At 37.3% G+C, this 17,528-nt stretch overlaps 1 long non-coding RNA gene across 1 annotated transcript; it reads left to right on the top strand.

The window, feature by feature from the left end:
- The first annotated feature begins 10,324 nt into the window (after positions 1-10,324).
- Positions 10,325-11,212, top strand: LOC148848236 (uncharacterized). Its single transcript, XR_016101292.1, has 3 exons — positions 10,325-10,637; positions 10,719-10,909; positions 10,985-11,212. It is a non-coding gene; the product is annotated as an uncharacterized LOC148848236 (long non-coding RNA).
- The last annotated feature ends 6,316 nt before the right edge of the window (positions 11,213-17,528 follow it).

The raw sequence follows: 17,528 nt of genomic DNA, 5'->3' as shown, positions 1-17,528 counted from the left end.
ATTTTTTCGGTCCAACCCGATTTTGAAAACCTTATTTCATATGACAGATATGATTTGATTCAGACCCACCCATTGGGTGCCTTGAACTGGTCCGTGGGCCGGCCACACCTAACATTCAATCCTAACTGGACATAATGGATGTTTGGCAAGTTCTACAAGCAATGATAATGCCCCACGACAGGTATAAAAAATAGTCAATAATCATTCAATTTCTCACTGGTCTCATGTATTTTTATTGTTGACGTTGGATGTTATTATTGGAGCTAGGATCTGCTGCCCACACTTGTTCCCACATCTCAACCCACATGGCATAACAGTCGTGCATTGGGAATATCTCCCTTTTCATTCCCAATACACGCGGTGGTGTTTGGTGGATACAGATGTGGAACAAGTAGTGGATAGCAAATCCAATTATTATTGGTTTGACAGCCCACTACACAGCCATCATGTTCAATTAATCTGAATTATTAGTATATTGTCTTTTATAAGATTCTAAGATCTTATAAACCTCTCCTATAAACAATTCATCCAACTAGTCTTTAAGAATAAACACAAAACATAATATTAAGGTTGTGTTTGGTTTGAAAGAAAAGGTAGGGAATGGGGGGAGGGGGGGGGGATTTGGTCAATGGAATTGTGGTTCTCCCTGATTGCTTTTCCCATATCTATTTTTTAATCCACAGAAAAATAGGTATAATGTAAGTTATACGTATCTCCTAGGTGGATAAATAATTTTCCCACTTAATAAAATAATTGACAATACGTGGGGCAATTTTATCCATTCTAACAATGATTTTTTATGGATAAAAGAGTTATTATATAATTTACCTAAAAATCAAAGGGTAAATTTCTTAAACTACCCCTATTATTTGCGAAATTGACTAAGTGTACCCTTACTATTTAACTATTGTCTAACAATACCCCTACTGTTTTTAGTGATTAACTAGCTCTATCCTTACTGTTATGGCCCATTAATATTCCGTCAAAACTTATACACACATGATGTATATTTTTTTAAAACCCAATTTTACCCTTACCCTCTTCTTCCTTTCACCAATAGCAAACCGAGCTAGCTTGGTCCTTAACTGGCAGCGATAGCCCCCTTCACCTCCTCTCTCTCTCTCTCTCTCTCTCTCTCTCTCTCTCTCTCTCTCTCTCTCTCTCTCTCTCTCTCTCTCTCTCTCTCTCTCTCTCTCTCTCTTCTTCCTCATTGTTTTCCCCAAATGCCATAGACTTGGCCTCTTGAATCATGCCATCAAGTCATCAATGACTCAACCATAGTCTAAATGAATTCCTGCTTTATTTCAACTCTCACTCGCTGAAATAATGTTATTGCGTGACTCTTATCTCTCAGCCCAACCATCAAAGATCTCCATCTCACTCATGGATTTGTAATAGTTCTGAAGCTCCTTCGAGCATTCGAGCTTCTCATGATAAGTAAGCAAGATCATATGAAGAATATGTATTTATCAGTAAATCTTTTCCGTAGTTCTCGCTGAGATTTATTTCCTTGAGAATCTATTGGAGATGTACTGAATCAATAGCTTTTCACATTCATTCACTTGATCCGAACCATCTTTTTGTTTTATATGCTCTAATTTCGTAGGTTGAAGCTCAATAAGACAAAGATTAATCCTCGAACCGCTTAAAAGTTTGAAAATCAGAACTTTGCCTCTGTAAGGGAAAGTTCTGAACAAATTTTGTAAAAATCCTTAAGAACTTTTCCCTTTAACTTTCAATTTCTCTTTTATGGGTCCTTTTAAGTCTGTCAAAATTTCTGCCATGCGGAAACATGATGTGACTAATATAGGACATACTCATTTTCCTGGTCATATTTATTCTCCACTTAAACAACTTTTTCTCCAAAGCAATGGGATACAAATTAAAAGCTTTTTATCTTATAAATTCCCAAAAAAAAAGAGCAAATTTCTTAAAGTATTCCTATGGTTTAATAAATTGACTAAGGTGGCGTTTGATTGCACTTTTTAGAGGTCTGAATTTGAAAATGCTACTTTTCAGACCTCACCCCTTGTTTGGTTGTACCTCTTAAATTGGGTCTAAAACTGATTTTCAGATCTGAAAATCATAGACCTTGGGCCAGATCTTAACACGCTCATACGCATTTCAAAGCCGATCCAATGTCCAAAATATCCTTACAATTTTTTACAAATGACCCGAATTACCCCTAATAACCCTAAACCCAAAAAACCTAAACATTCGACCTCTCTCTCTCTCTCTCCCCCTGTCTTTGCTATGTGTGTGTTGTTCATGGCGATCTATTCCATTGAAGTGGAAATGCTCCCAACTCCCCTGGTTTGTACGAGTAGTGAGCAAGGAGGGACAAACCTCTGCCTTTAACTTGTTCAATTTTCCCAAAGGAAAGCTCTATAAGCTTCCCATGTCTTTTATAAGTTGTCATCAATGTTTTGGATCTACTCACGGTTGGCTACCAGTCAATAGTGTTGACATTGAACAACCTTACCTATTCAATACTCTCACTAGAGTTCAAATCTGTCTTCCAGACCTTATAAACCCTAAAATCAAGAAACCAATCAACAAGGTCGATGACTGCTATTGTTGGGTACAAAAAGCAACTTTCTTCAAATTTCCTTGTTCTGAGTCTAATAACGAAGACTTCGTAGTTGCCATGGCTATGTCCGAGCCATTCAACCATCATATGGCCATAGCATGGACTTCCATAGATGCTCTTGTGAGGAATAAGCGTTTGGTTTCCATAGGACTTATAGACAAAGCGTGGACATACATTGAAAATCCATATGAGACTTCATTTGGAAAATTGTACGAAGATATCTTATATTTCAACGGGCAGCTTTACACCTTCACCAACAATGGAGAACTTCTCCTCTGTGACACAACAAAGGCAGTTAAATTTGCATTCGAACCGATTCAAAAACAAGTCTATGATTATGATCTATGTATGAAGTGGAATAGGTACTTCTTGGTTGAATCATTAGGAGAGTTGTTAATGGTAAAACAATATCGACCTTATGACCCAGTTAGTATGCTTTTCAAAACAAGAAAGTTTGAAGTGTATAGAATGGATTTGGGGAATTGGAGGTGGGTGGAAGTAGAAGACCTCTACAACCAAGTTTTGTTAAGAGGTGAGGATTACTGTTTGTCTCTGTGGCCGTCGGAATTGCCTTTTTTAAGTTGTAGAGGTAATTGCATCTACTTTGTTGATTCCTTGGTAAATGACGGATCAAGAGAACATTGGGTAAAATGGAATCGTGAATGGGTATTTACGGTATGACGAAAGGCATGTTAATTAGTAATTATTTATTTATTATTTTTTATTTGTATTGTTTCAATATTATTTTGACGAGGTTGAAAAATATTTTTTATAATATAGTACAAATTGAATTCAACATTTCCAAATAGTATGTTTTAGGGGTAAAATAGTAAAATCAATAAATTTCAAATAGTAAAAGGTTGATCCAACGCAAACAAACTTATGGATTCGGATCCTCTAAAAAGTAGAAAAGCATGTATGCCTCTTTTTAGAATTCAAACACATTTAATATCTTTTTAACTTTGCAGATATGTATTTTTAGATTTATCAAAGGCCACCTAACTTTACCCTTATTGTTTACATATTATCTTAAAATACCCTTATTTTATTTTTTGACAATTGTCTAAACCTCCGTTACCATTAACTTTTCATCGCACATGTGGCATCACCTGATTGATACATTTTCTAAAAATTCTTAAAATACCCTTTTTGACATATAAGTCCACTCCATCTCCTCTTTGGGGGAGAGGATGTTGGTGTATCCTTGGTCTCTGTCGCTTCCACCGGTGAATATGTTTCCATCATCGCCTCATCAGTTTCTTATCGTATAGTGGTGGCAATGGTAGTAACGATCATAGGGGTGCTGGAAGTACTAAAAATGGTGTGACCAAGCGTCACCGATGACTAACGAAACACAAATGTAGGTGTCTAAGAAAGAGAGGAGATGGGGGACATGGCACACACTGGCTCCATCTAGCCACATCCCTCTTTTTCTCCTCTTAACTTGTGTCTGTCCTTCCCTTCCCTTCTTTGCATGAAACTCACTAACAGAGCCAGGATAATCTTGTACAAACCACACTCCTCTCCCTTCTTGAATATTCTTTTGTTGGTAGCTTTTCTTTCGATCCGGTCGCTGCAAAAGCTCCAATTCGTCTTTCCTTCATGGATGCCGGTTTTGATTGTCTGAGAGTTGTAGATCGATGGACCGATATAGGATGCTGCTGAAGCAGAGTCTGCCTCTGGGATTGGATTGGAGTCCCCACCTAATAAATGGGTGAGCTTGTATTTGTCTTTAATGGTTAAATCCACACTTCTTCAAGTTTAGCCTCGTGCTTCAAGGCAGGATCTGAAACAGATATGGGACTTCGCACAGACAATAAGGGGATGAAGGTTGTTTGGGATCAGCCAACACCTAGACTAATCAATTAGCTCTGAGACTCTGGGTTCAATGCTTAAATGAAATTGAGGAAAAGCATCTACTATTGCTTCTGAACCTGGATAGACATCCATAACCGAACTAATGGGGTTGAATTATAGGGTGAGTATGTGATCTTCAGTCAAGTAACAAATTTTTGAATTGTGGAAAGAAATCCTAATTCGCGTGTTCAAGTTCCTGGAGTTGTTACATTTGGGGCTATCGTCAATGATGAGGCAAATTTCCTCTTCGGAGCTGTCATAGAGAGGGTGGGGAAGTGAGATCTTGTAAGGATTGGTGCGGCCTTGTTGTGGGATATCCTTCAGGGTTAGGATGAGATAAACGAAGTCATCCTCCTTGAACAATTGTGCCTTTTGTAGCTTTTCTTGGCATTGATCCATTTCAGCAGAGCATCTACAGCTTTTCCAACAGTTTTCAGCTAACCCTAGACGACAAAGCAAAAGAGTTGTTTGAAGTCATGGACGGTCAATGAAGAAGATATCGATGACTCTTAGCAATAAAGGAGGACAGAGATGAAGGTTTTGCTTACTCTGGTCTTGTCTGGTCTAAAACCCTAACAAGTTGGAGGTTTTTTTCTGCGAAGTTTTACTCAAATGCATGGGTTCTCAATCTCTTAGAGTGGGTAATTGGGCACTAGGGGTTCCATCAACAACAATGAAGAAGAAAGGTAATTGGACGGTAGGGATGTCCATGCAAAAGATGAAGATTGGTGCATTTTTTAAAATTTAAAGAAGAGTGGAGGGTAAGATCATCTTTTTCATATTTCATTAACAACTATTAATGATAAGAAATGATTAATTAATTGTTAGACTTAAGGGTACTTTAAAACAATATGTAAACAGTAGGGGTAGGGTTAGCCAATTTCTTAAACTATAAGAGTACTTCAAGAAGTTTTCCAAAAAAAAAAGATTCTAAAAAAAGTGAAGTCAGTGGGGGTAGAGTTGTGTGAAACTTATGATATGATAAAAGGCTGGAAAGAGAATAATTGAATCATTTTCGAAAAAGTACAGATTTGCCTGATGCAGATTTCTGATTTACATTGCAGAGCTATAAATATTCAAAAGGACCACAAACCACACTCTCACCAATGCCCACCCGTGAATTGGCATCAATTTTGAGCTGGAACCTACGTCGATAGTACTTTGAGCCTACAAATTCTGACCCTGGGCTAATCAATCATTCTCCCTTTCATTTTTGGGTTTGGATTGTAAATTACACTGTCGTGCATAATCTCTCTTTTTCAGAAACAGATTGTTAATGGAGAATTTGTGCTCTATATGGATGATTACCATATTTATTAAAGTTGGGAACCAACTGCAAAATATGACTTTTCTTTCTATGGCTAAAGGAACCTTACACAGTGTAAGTGAAGGATGAAGGGCTTTATGCAATAGATTTTAGTTGTGAGGCATGCTCCACTTCCACCTACAATGTTTGGTGAAAAATCTAAAAAAGCCCAAATTTACCATCATCTCAGCAAAAGCAATTCAACCAAAGCTTTAGCCCTCTCAAATGGGCCCTAAATGTTGTATAACAAACAATACTCATTTTTTCAGTTTGTTATATTTACAAATAAATTACATATCTATACTATTATTAATGGTATATATGAATGAGAGTCTGGAACTTTTATTTAACTAAAGAACCCCAGTTTTTTAATTTGGCCCCTTTCTAATTGTAAGAACAAAAATATAATTTGAACAACCACTTTTCTCCTCATTCAAATCCTTCGCACTAAGTTTTATATTTAACATTCATTGAATCCTATTCTTTATTAAAATACCCCTACTTCTGAATTTGGTCCCTCTCTAATTGTGAGGGCACAAAGTGTAATATAAACAACTACATTTCTCCTCATTCAATACCCTCTATTTAAATCTTATATTTAGGATATTAATTTCCATTCTTTCATTGAATCCTATACTAATTAAATGTATTATATTAAACAAAAATGAGTGTGACAAAGAATAATTATTTTTATTAACCATAGAAATAAAATACAAATTTAAAACCAACCCAAAAATAAAGTCATTCTCTTGTTTGGTGGCGAGTCAATAATCCAACATTTTGGGTCAAAATGTGTTAACCTTTTATGTCATAGTGAAATAATAATAAAAATTTAAAAAGATGAAAATACACAAAAGTATAAAAATACAAAAAAAAAGAATAAAACATTAGACTTTTACAAGAAAAATAACAAGGCTTACTCAATTGGCAAAATCAATTAACTTTACAAAATAATGTCAAATTACGTTGCTAGGAAAGAAATAAGTTTTTTAGGACAAAATAATCCCTGCATTGTGACTTTTGTCATGTTCATTATCCTTCCTTTATATATTTGAATTACTCACAGACCGGACAACAACCCTACAAGTACCAATGAACCAAGGTTGGTGCACCAACCCCTTTACAGAAGGCATTACTGCAACCAAACCAAAGGCTTCTCAAGTTCAACAAAGGCATCAAAAAGTTTAAGCCACCCAGAGCTTTGGCCTGCCACCATGACTACCGTCATTGCCTTGTTTAAGAACTCCATCCAAATTAGAATAGTCGAACAAATAATGAAATCAATGTTTTTTTTTCATGATTTTGAGTAATTTAGATATCATCAAGAAACTGGATATAATAATTTGTGGCCTATTTGTTTGCTCTAACATTGTGAAAGTGCAATAATTATATTAAGAGGTATATTGGTATTGGTGAACTTTTCTTTCTTCTAAACTCTGAATGAAGAGAATGTTGTTCTAAATTCTAAATTCTAAAAATTATCAAATGTCCATTTTAACCCCATATATGAGAACTTTTGTTTATGTTTTGGGGGTATCATTAGAAAACAAAAAGTTGTAAGGTTACACTTTAAAATATAAAAGATAAGAGGAAGAGGAAACAAACACCCATTTTCCTCTTAAAGTTATAAGATTCTTCTTAATAGATAATATTTAATTAAGAGGAAACAAACAAGCTCTTAGTGATCTTCATGAGACTAAAATTTACTTGGGTGAGGGTGAGAATGGAAAAGGCTCATGACTAAAAGGATGGGGGATTGCTGGTAAGTTACAAGTAATGTTAATATAAACAGGCTTGGTTTTATTTATTGCTTTCTTTTAGTCATTGAAATCACTAATTGTATAATCAATTCGGGATAGCATCTTCTAGCTAGGTTATTCACAGCAAGTGCCTAGGGCTTGTCCTCATTAAAATAAAAATGATCAAACAACATCGAAACCTGTTCTCCAAATTCTAATTCATTGCCAAAATCAGGGTTAGCTAGCTAGTAACAGGTGGTAGTCTGGAAGCATTATATTATTGGCTGCAATTTGAAAATCCCATGGTGTGGTAGAGATTTCTATTGATGCCATAATCATTGGAGTTGAGTTGAAATCAACCCCCACAAGATAGTTTCCCACAACATCCCACAACATATTTCCGCCATGTATTGAAAACATTTCCCAACGATTCCTCATCATTTATGATATTATCACTGGGAGATGTTTCGGATGCACGGCGAGGATGTGCTGTGGGGTGTTGTAGGAAACTATCTTGTGGGGGGCTGATTTGAACTCATTGGAGTTGGGCCCCTGATGATACAATTGGAGTGGAGTCAGGATACTTCAAATTGTTTATAGGAGCCAATTTTCACTCTCTAACAGTTGACCCCAAGCAAGTTGCACGGGGTGCATAGACGTTTCTTCTGTTAATAGAGGAAAAATCCAAATCCAGATTGTTTTTAAGTGCTCAGTTGCAAGAGGCTTCAATATCTCTTTACAACCTCTTTTGTTTGCCTTTAATACCCATACTTGCTTAGAAATAAAGGTTGTAGCAAGTAGCAACCAACTTGAACCCAGTAAGAGAAAAATTGAAGAGCCCAAAAGGTTTGCATGAATAGAACATGAAAAAGAACAATGAAATTTAGGATTGCGAGACAGGCAAAACTCCAGTGCTCTTGATTATTCGAGATCATCACTTCACTGCAGTCCATCCCAACCCGGGCTTTCTTCAAAGTTCAAACTTCTGCAATTGCCCAAAAAAAGTATTACTACAAGATTCCTTGACTTTGTTGTGAGAATGGCTTTAGAACGACCAAAGGCTCTATGTGCAATAGATTCCTTGATTTGAACCTTTTCTGGTTGATTAAGTAAATCTCTTGGGTTTACTTGATCCAGTTGTTTCAAGCTGGGACCAACCTCAACTAATAAGACAAGTTATATATCTTATTTGTTATGAGGTCGGCCTCAACTTGGAACAACCCAATCCAGTAAACCTAGGAGGATTTATAGGGTGGCGTTGCATTGGCATTATGTGTTGGGTTCATCAATATAAATTTGTAAGAGAGAGAGAACTTGAAATGTTTTGAATTGATTGATACAAATTGTTGTTTCTATGTACAGAGTGGAAAAGGACAAACTTGTCCAATGGAGCTAGAGCTGCCAATGGGTTGGGTCTTGGAAGAGTGAAAATACATATATGTGTAATGCAAATGAAAGTAGGATTGTACCTGGATCGGTTCAGTTTGGTTTCATGTACTTGAGCAAACAGAGCTGACCCTGTTGGGTTTATCTATTTAATCAATCAAAACCAATCAAGAAATTTGTAAAACTGTAAAACCGATTTTGAATTTTTTTTTCTCGGTTTGGTTGATTAATCGTTCAAACAAAATGGAGATTCAGCAATCAATGCTGCTATGGTCAATGCTTAACAGGCAATGGGACCCAATGGTAATGACATGATGATGCATAGAAAGATTAGACAGCTTTATTAGTCAAACTATCAAAGTTCATTTATTATAACATAAAGGTTTAGTGGGATCCATTGGGATCCAATGCCATATTTGACATTGGAAAACCCATGCCAATGCATATAGGGGATTGAGCAGGAAGATTTGTAAGCATTTTTATTATAAGGGTAGATTTCTTAAATTATCCTTATTATTTAGTTAATTGATAAATTTTACTTTTACTTATTATGTTAGAGTATCTTTAAGGTTTTCGAAAATTCACATGTGACATTACGAAATTGATATATTTTTCAAAAATTCTTAAAATACCTTTTCATCTAAGTCCACTCCAGAAGCATGTGGTAGACACAGGGAAAGAGAGATATGAGATGGGGTGTGAAAAAATTGAAAATGAAGCAGAGAGATGGGGCATTGCCAGTGGTTGTCGATGGGGTTATGACACATGGAGAGAGAGATTCATTTTGGATGGGACTAGATTATCTCATCACAATAACAAATCCACAATTCAAAAGATGTAGAGCACCGGTGGTAGAGACTACCCGTTGAAGTTGGACCGAATGCCTAAAAACATTATCAATTGAAGAGAAGATTAGATAGTCAATAGTGGTCCGTTTTCATTTCTTCTCATGAAAAACACACAGCTACCACCCACCACCTCGGCTATCAACTTTTACAGTATTATACGCTTATATCTGCGTTGGGGACAAAAGGATTTATTTTATAAGTGGACTGCAATCCACATCAGAAATCTGAATTGAAGCCCCCTCCTAGTCTATTAATAACCCCCCCAATAAACCACATCCTGCCCATGATTTTTATATCAATTCATGGACAGGATTTAATCCACCCTAGAAATCCTAACTCCACCCTACCCCTATCTTTTTGTTTGACATGGATTGTAGAGCTCGCCTAGAGCCTCTGGTAGCACAGCTGATTGAAGTGATGGGCCTCTGGTACCACAATGGGCCTGATGGCTGAGAGGGCTGATTTATTGAGACAAGATGGGATTGTCATCGTAGCACAGCTGATTGAAGACTTAATCAATGGTTTGAATGATGGAACTTTGGGTTTCATGCTTGTTGTCTTCTGGGGTTTAGGGGAAGATTTAGGCTGCTGGGTCAGCACAATGGGGATATGCAATGCAGATTTTGGATAGGGGAGACCAAATAAGGTGGAGTTGGCGTCTGTGGTTCTCCTGTAGGTTCAGTAGGGAGAGACCCCATTACTCTTGACTCTGGTTCTACCGTCAACCACTCATGCCCTGCTATCCTTCCCAAACCAATTGTCCTTAACCCTAACTCGTCTTCTGATTCCTGGGTTCATTCTCTCCTAATCTCTGATAGAAGAAGATCATCTTCAGCATCTCTGCCCTGATTTTAATTCGTGCCGCCATCGTGATTGACTAGTGCGGTTGTTCTCACTGTCCTCAACCTCCGGTACGGTCATTCTACTTCTTGTCTGCTACAGCCCTCACACTATTGAGTAGAGATGAGTTCAGACAATCTCCCTGATTTCAGTGTTGGTGCCATGCCCTGCTCAACAAGGATTGTTAACGGTCGCCGCTACAACTTCAGTGGTGCTTAGAGACGGTAATCCAGTTGCCATCAAGAAGCTTACCGTGTCAAGCCTTCTTTAGTCCCAAGAATATTTCAAGAGAGAAGTAAAGAAGTTGGGTAAGATACGACATCTAATCTTGTGGCGCTTGAAGGTATCCAACCACCTCCTCTCCCCCTCTGTGTGTTTTCATTTTTTATCTTCTTTGTTTAACCTCATATGCACACAGCCACCCCTACAACTCCAGCAACGGCAATGTTTTTGTGAACACTTCAAAGGGTCCCTCGATTTCATCCAAGGTGTAGATGGGTCATGAGCTGTCTTCTAACACTCGGGAGGGAAGTTTCTTGTTGATACCCTCTGGCTTTGACGGTGAATGATGTACAACACCAACTAGTGTGAAAATTTAAAAGAAAATAATGGATAAAATAGTCTTTTTCATCTTTCCATTAACAAACGTTAATGATAATGAGGTTTAGACACTTGTCAAAAACATTAAGAATAGTATTTTTGGACTGTAATCCCCCTTAAAAATAATAATTAAACAATAAAAATAAAATTAGTCAATTAGCTAAATAGCTAATTTAAGAAATTTGCCCTTATTATAAATTGGTCAGGACAAGTAGGAGCTAGTGTAATATTGTGAAATGAACTAATGTCATAATCCCAGCAATATTCAATGCATTTAAACTACGGTTTGGTTTTGGTTTATAACATAAAAAACCACAACTGAACCAAAGCATCTGGTTTTGCATTTTTTTTTCGAAACCGAGGCCGCATCAATTTTTCTTGAAAATTGACCATTATAACATTTTCTGAACAGCCCTAATACAAAATTGAGGGATACAAAATAATACAAAACACAAGGTTTTGTACTTGTATTTATATTTTTTTCAAGGCTCAATTTGAAAAGAATACAAAAACAAATATATACAGTTTGAATATATAGAAAACAATACAAAACAGAAGGTTTTACACTCTACATCTTTGTATTTGTATTCCTTTCAAACAGAGCCAATCATCAATGGATTGGGATGGCTATAATGTGGATTCAACAGCCATAATGTTAACCCAATCATCACCTCCACGATTATCAGAAGTCCTCTAAAATGCCTTATAGTTACTCTTTTGATCTATCTTAGGTGGTTTAATCTTGCATTTATTGATTGCATGACTTGATTGCTTATAGTAATTACAAAAATTATGTTTCTTGTAGCGTGAAAAATATGTCAGAACTCCTTACATTCTTGTTACCTAACCTGTGAAAATCCTTCAATTGATTGCATGATCTGATTGTTTATACTCAAATTTCTCCTCCCATACTCTTGTATCCTCCTTTCTCCCTGGAAGCACGTGAAGATATTGTTTTTGACAGACCTTTCTTCCTCATATCTCTTTATCAATACTAAATCCCCTAAATGGGTTCCCTATAGTTGCATCAACAGACCCAAGAATCCAAGATACAATTCTTGCATTGTCAATCTTCCATAGTCGCAATTCCTTCACCTGATCATCATTAGGTTTGGGCTATATCCTATCAATATGGCCCTAGAGACCTCTACCCTCGGCAACAAACTGAAAATAAAACCTTCATTTTTTTTAATAAATAAAATGAAAAATGAAACCTCCATATTGGATAATTAGATCTATCTAATTTCACAAATATTGCAAAAAGTGAATCACCCTTTTCTATGATATCATTAGCTACTTTTTTAGAAATTTCAACATCATCTACACAAATTCAAATGTAAATCTGATATGGTTAGATCAAACACACTCAGACTAGTCCACCTTCCACAGGAAACAGCCCAATAAGATCCCCTACAAAAGCACAAATATTGAACCTAGAGATGAAAAATCAACATTCCCAGTCACTACTAGCAGAAAGTATAGGCTTAAGCTCAGGTTTCTGGTACTCAAAGTTGTATGCAGCAACAGTCATACAGAAGTAGCAGATTACAACTTGAGAGAACAAATTCTCAATTCAGCAATAGCTACCACAGTCCAAGAACAGAACCAATTAGGATAACCTACCTCATTGTATACCCAGGAGATCCAGATCATAGGAGTCTTTATAGAAACCAAAAACAAAATAATGTGGAATCTCTCCACAATCGCAAGTATAACTGACCCAATGAGAAAAAGAATCAAATAAGATCTGTAACAGGGCTTTTTCCCAAGCCTGAACTATATTGTTATCCCTTTCCTCCTGATCGTACAGCTTTAGAGATACAAAATTTCAATTGAGCGCCTGGGATACTCTCTTGATGTCAATTGGATGCTTTAAGTTTAAGCTTCCAAACCTGCTATGGTACCATGTCAGTCATGCAGGCTGTCAGAATGTTATAAGAAAGAGGGATTGGAAAGTGCGGCCTGTCTAAGATCGGTTTCAGTGCTCACAAGACCGTGCTCACACCGTTCATACAGCCTTTTACAGCTGTGCATTGGGAATATCTCCATACTATATTTTTTTCATGGGGAGATATTCCCAATGTAAGGCTGCAAGGGACTGTGCGAATGGTGTGAGCATGGTCTTGTGAGGACAAAATCCGATTTCGGCCTGTCTAATTCAACTAACCCAAGAAAAAAAACAACACTTATATTAAACTCATTTAAATTTACATCAATACCCTTCTAGATGCAGCTCATACAAAGAACAATGATATGGTACAACTGATGTACATTAATATGGTATAGAAATATGGAAATGAAGTGCCATGGACATTGTTTTCTGGTTAGACATGCTAGAGCTTTGGGATCTAGTTTGAACTAAGGGTGATTATGGGTCAGGCCAGGTTGGCCTTTGGGCCTATGGCATCTAATAATAAAAATTTAAATACTTAGAAATTTTAAATTAAATAATGTAGATAATACATGAAAGAATATTACACAACGCCACAAGCCCAAGCTAGGCCAGGCTTGGCTAGGCTTTGGGCCTGTAGCACAAAAATAAGGCATGGGCCTCATTTAATTTCTAGACTTGGCTTGACTTAGTTTTCCTATCCTTTTATAGATGGAGGCAAGACCTTCATTCCCATTCCTGAGCAATGTGAGACTTGGAACAACACTCGATAGTGATCCGTTGAGTATTGTCCCAAGTCCCACATTACTTAGGAACAGGAATGAAGGACTTGCCTAGGACTCTAGGAGGACAAGGCTCATACTTGAGTTGACTCATGTGTTGGCGCATGTGTTGACTCATGAATATGTATATGTTAAAAGTTTTATGTTTTATATAAAATAAAATATAATTGCACATATATAATATATAATATATTATAATATAAAAATATCACGTGTGTGTATAGGATTCCCAAGTCAGAAAATAATAGGCTGACTCCTTATCTCAAGAAAACTTTAAATTGGGGTAAACTAAGATTGAGGGAACCATTGTAGAGAAAGTGAGAAACCAATGCAGAAGGTGGAAAAGGAGGTGGCCAACTTTTTGCTGTTTTTTGTTGTACAACATCTTGTGCAGTTCGGGATTTGTCCCCTTTATTTACAATGCTCAAGATGAAGCTATAAAATGTCTCACTTTAAGTTGGGATATGTTAGAAAGGAACAACTTTAAAACAACATAAAACTAATTATTTGACAGCTGACACCATTCTTCATCAAAACTTGGACAATTGCTTGATTATTGTTAGGGTACAAGGACCAAAAGAAGTAGAAGAGGAATGGATAACATATATGTCATTGGTAAGGGTGCAAGTCAGGCCTGGTTAGGTTGTGCTGAAATCAAACCCTAGCCCAACTAGAGGTTCTGAACCTCCAACGCATAACAGTCAACCCTAATCCTAAGTTCCTAACCCAACCTAGAATCTCTCAACCCTAACCAAACCTGGAATTGACTTCAGGTTGGGCTGGGCTTCCATCCTCTTAAAATCTCATAAAATGTCTCAAATACCTTAACTCAACTTTTATGCATGGTTTTCAAAACCGGACTGGACCGAATGGTCGGACCGAAAAAACCAGGAACCGGTCAGGTGACTGGTTTTGTTTTTCCCCAAAACCAGGATTTCTTAAAAAACCGTTGATTTTGGTCTGCAAACTGCTGACCGGGCGGTTAACCGTTCAAAATGTTCGACCAGGTAACCGGACCCTTGACCGGTTCGGTCTTCGGGTCGGTTTTAAAAACCATGCTTTTATGACCATATATTGACCATATTTTTTACTGGTATTTGTTTGTTTATGTAGTGAAAAAAATGAATGTTTTGGTTTCAAACGATGTTTCAAAGGTGTTGGTGGAGGCGCATAATTTCTATTGGTTCATCGTATATGTTTGTTTGATGTAATGAAAAAAAAAGAGTGTTTCAAACAATGTTCTAAAAGGTGTTGGGGGGGGGGGGGCGAGCCTCCACTGCCAAAATGCCCTAAGGCATATGCTAGAGGTGTATGCCTCATGCACACCTCATACAAAAAGACAAAGAAAGAAAAGGGGAAAAAGGAAGGAAAGGAAAAGAAAGAGAAGAAAAAAAAGTGAAAAGAAAGAAAAGAAAGGAAACAGAATTGAAGGAAATAGAAGGGGAAAGAAAGTTTGGGCTGAGGGCTCCGCCGCCGGAACACCTTGGCTGGGGAGCCCCTTCCCCCCCCCCTCCAAAACGCTTTCCAATGTAGCCCAATTTTGTTTTTTGTGCTGGAGGTCTTGTCGACCAGTGTTATGCATCTTAGTTCTTCTTGATATAAGACATCTTTCATAAAGAAGGTTGGGATCCTCCTTCCTCTTCCACTATCATTCTAAACCATGCCTCACACCTCTAGGTAGCAAAACACCTTGCATCATGCCTCCACATTTTAAAACATTGGTTTCAAATAATTGAAGTCTATTATGAATTATGATAGACCTATGAAAAAATCAGTAATGGTAATATGGCATGAGGGTTAGGGCTTAAGAACTAAGATAAATGGATTATTATAATATGTAACAGGACTATAATACATATGTGTATATTAGTAATAGTAGAGACGGGTTTGGCTTGCCTGAGGAGTCAACCCTAAACCAACCTGAGTTGGAGTTGGTTGGCAAAAGTCAACGTTGACCTTAAACCAAATGTCAACTTGACCTGGGTTGGGTTTGGGCTAACCCAGTCCAAGTTGCAACTCATTGGATCTATTTCATGTTATTCATCATGGTAGTTTATTATGAATCAAGGACAAATGCAATTGATAGGAAGTCCATTGTATCAGTTGTCATGAGAAGGCAATTACAGCAAAGAAGGCAACTTACCACTTACCTAGAAAGTCCTAGCTCTTGTACGCATCCTTGAAAGTGTCCACATTTGACTTCAAGATCTAGGTCATTACTACTTGCCCAGAAAGTCATAACTCACCTTCTACCGAGCATAGAAATGGATGAAGAAAAGGAAATTCATTCAAATGGTTCTAAAAAGCCTTATGAATACTTCTTCCTGGAATTTCTACCACTTCCTGCACGATAAAATTCACAAGAAAAGAGGATGGCATTGATGGATACCCTAGGTCTTGACAGCCTCTGTATGTGAGGCCATAAGGATCTCCTGTATGGCTAGTTTTCAAAATCTTCACTAAAGGAAGCCATAGGAGAGCTGGAGAATCACTAATAATGTATGCGCAATGTGTGATAAAAAGGGTTTTGATGGCAGGTTTATGGGGTGTCAGTTTGGTGCCAAAAACAACAAGGTTTCAAAAGATTACCTCAGAGGTTCAGTAATCCTTCAAGCTTTCCATGTATATAATTGATGAAAATTCCCCTCATCTGATTTTCCAGTAGATTCATTCACCTCTTTGCACTGATACCAATATATCCATTTCCATGCATTAAAGTAACTCTTACCCTATTAGTCGAGTGGTGTTTAACAAAGTGGCAGCTTTTTATGTAAGAAATAATCTGGCAAGATCATTCCATAAAGAATTAGTATAGCACGTTGTACAGGTCTCCACTCTCTAGCAACTGCATTACCAACTCTTTTTCAATAGTTCAGTGGAGAAAGGAAAAAAATAGCAAAGAAAGCCCATTATTTTCACATAAAAAATTGAACCGTTTATCAAAATGTCAAATCTTCCCTTTTAATGACTTCTACATATTTCTTCAATAAATAGCATTTTCTCTCATTGCAAGGAATAACATTTCCCTACTTATTCGGAAAGTACAACCAACCTAATCTTAGTATAAAGAAACAAGGTCAGGGAGATCAGTAGCACAGTTTAGAGCACTTACAGATCACCACCACAAACAAGTATCAAAACCAACCTACCAGCTGGAGAAGTGGCAATTGCATCATGACCACAAACAAGTATAAAGAAACAAGGTCAGGGAGATCAGTAGCACAGTTTAGAGCACTTACAGATCACCACCACAAACAAGTATCAAAACCAACCTACCAGCTGGAGAAGTGGCAATTGCATCATGACCACATATAACTTCATCCTTCTAATAGTAGTTAAAGGCATAGTTCAACAGGATGGGAATAGCCAGGGTAATCCGGGACCTTCGGGTATAGGAGGGGTCCTAAGAAATAAGGACAGCAACATAATCTCCTTATTTTCAGGACCAGTGGGAGTGGGTAACTCTACAAGAGCAGAGATACTAGCTTCCGTACAAGGGATTCAGATTTCAAACCAGCTTGGGGGGGCACTTATTAATTAAAGGTGATTAACAGGTGGTGGTGGGACCCCAGAACCCAGATTCTGCCATTTGGAGTTAGAGATCTCCCTAAAAATGTAAATTGGCTGACTAGCAACATGACAGTTAGTGTTCAGTGGGTGAGCAGATCAGCAAATGCTATAGCTGATTC

This window comes from Nelumbo lutea, chromosome 6 (assembly GCF_056320005.1).
Source record: "Nelumbo lutea isolate HS-2025 chromosome 6, American lotus-T2T, whole genome shotgun sequence".
In the NCBI taxonomy this organism is placed as follows: Eukaryota; Viridiplantae; Streptophyta; class Magnoliopsida; order Proteales; family Nelumbonaceae; genus Nelumbo; species Nelumbo lutea.
The sequence above is the reverse complement of the archived record's forward strand: the minus strand, read 5'-3'. Positions and strand labels throughout refer to the sequence as shown.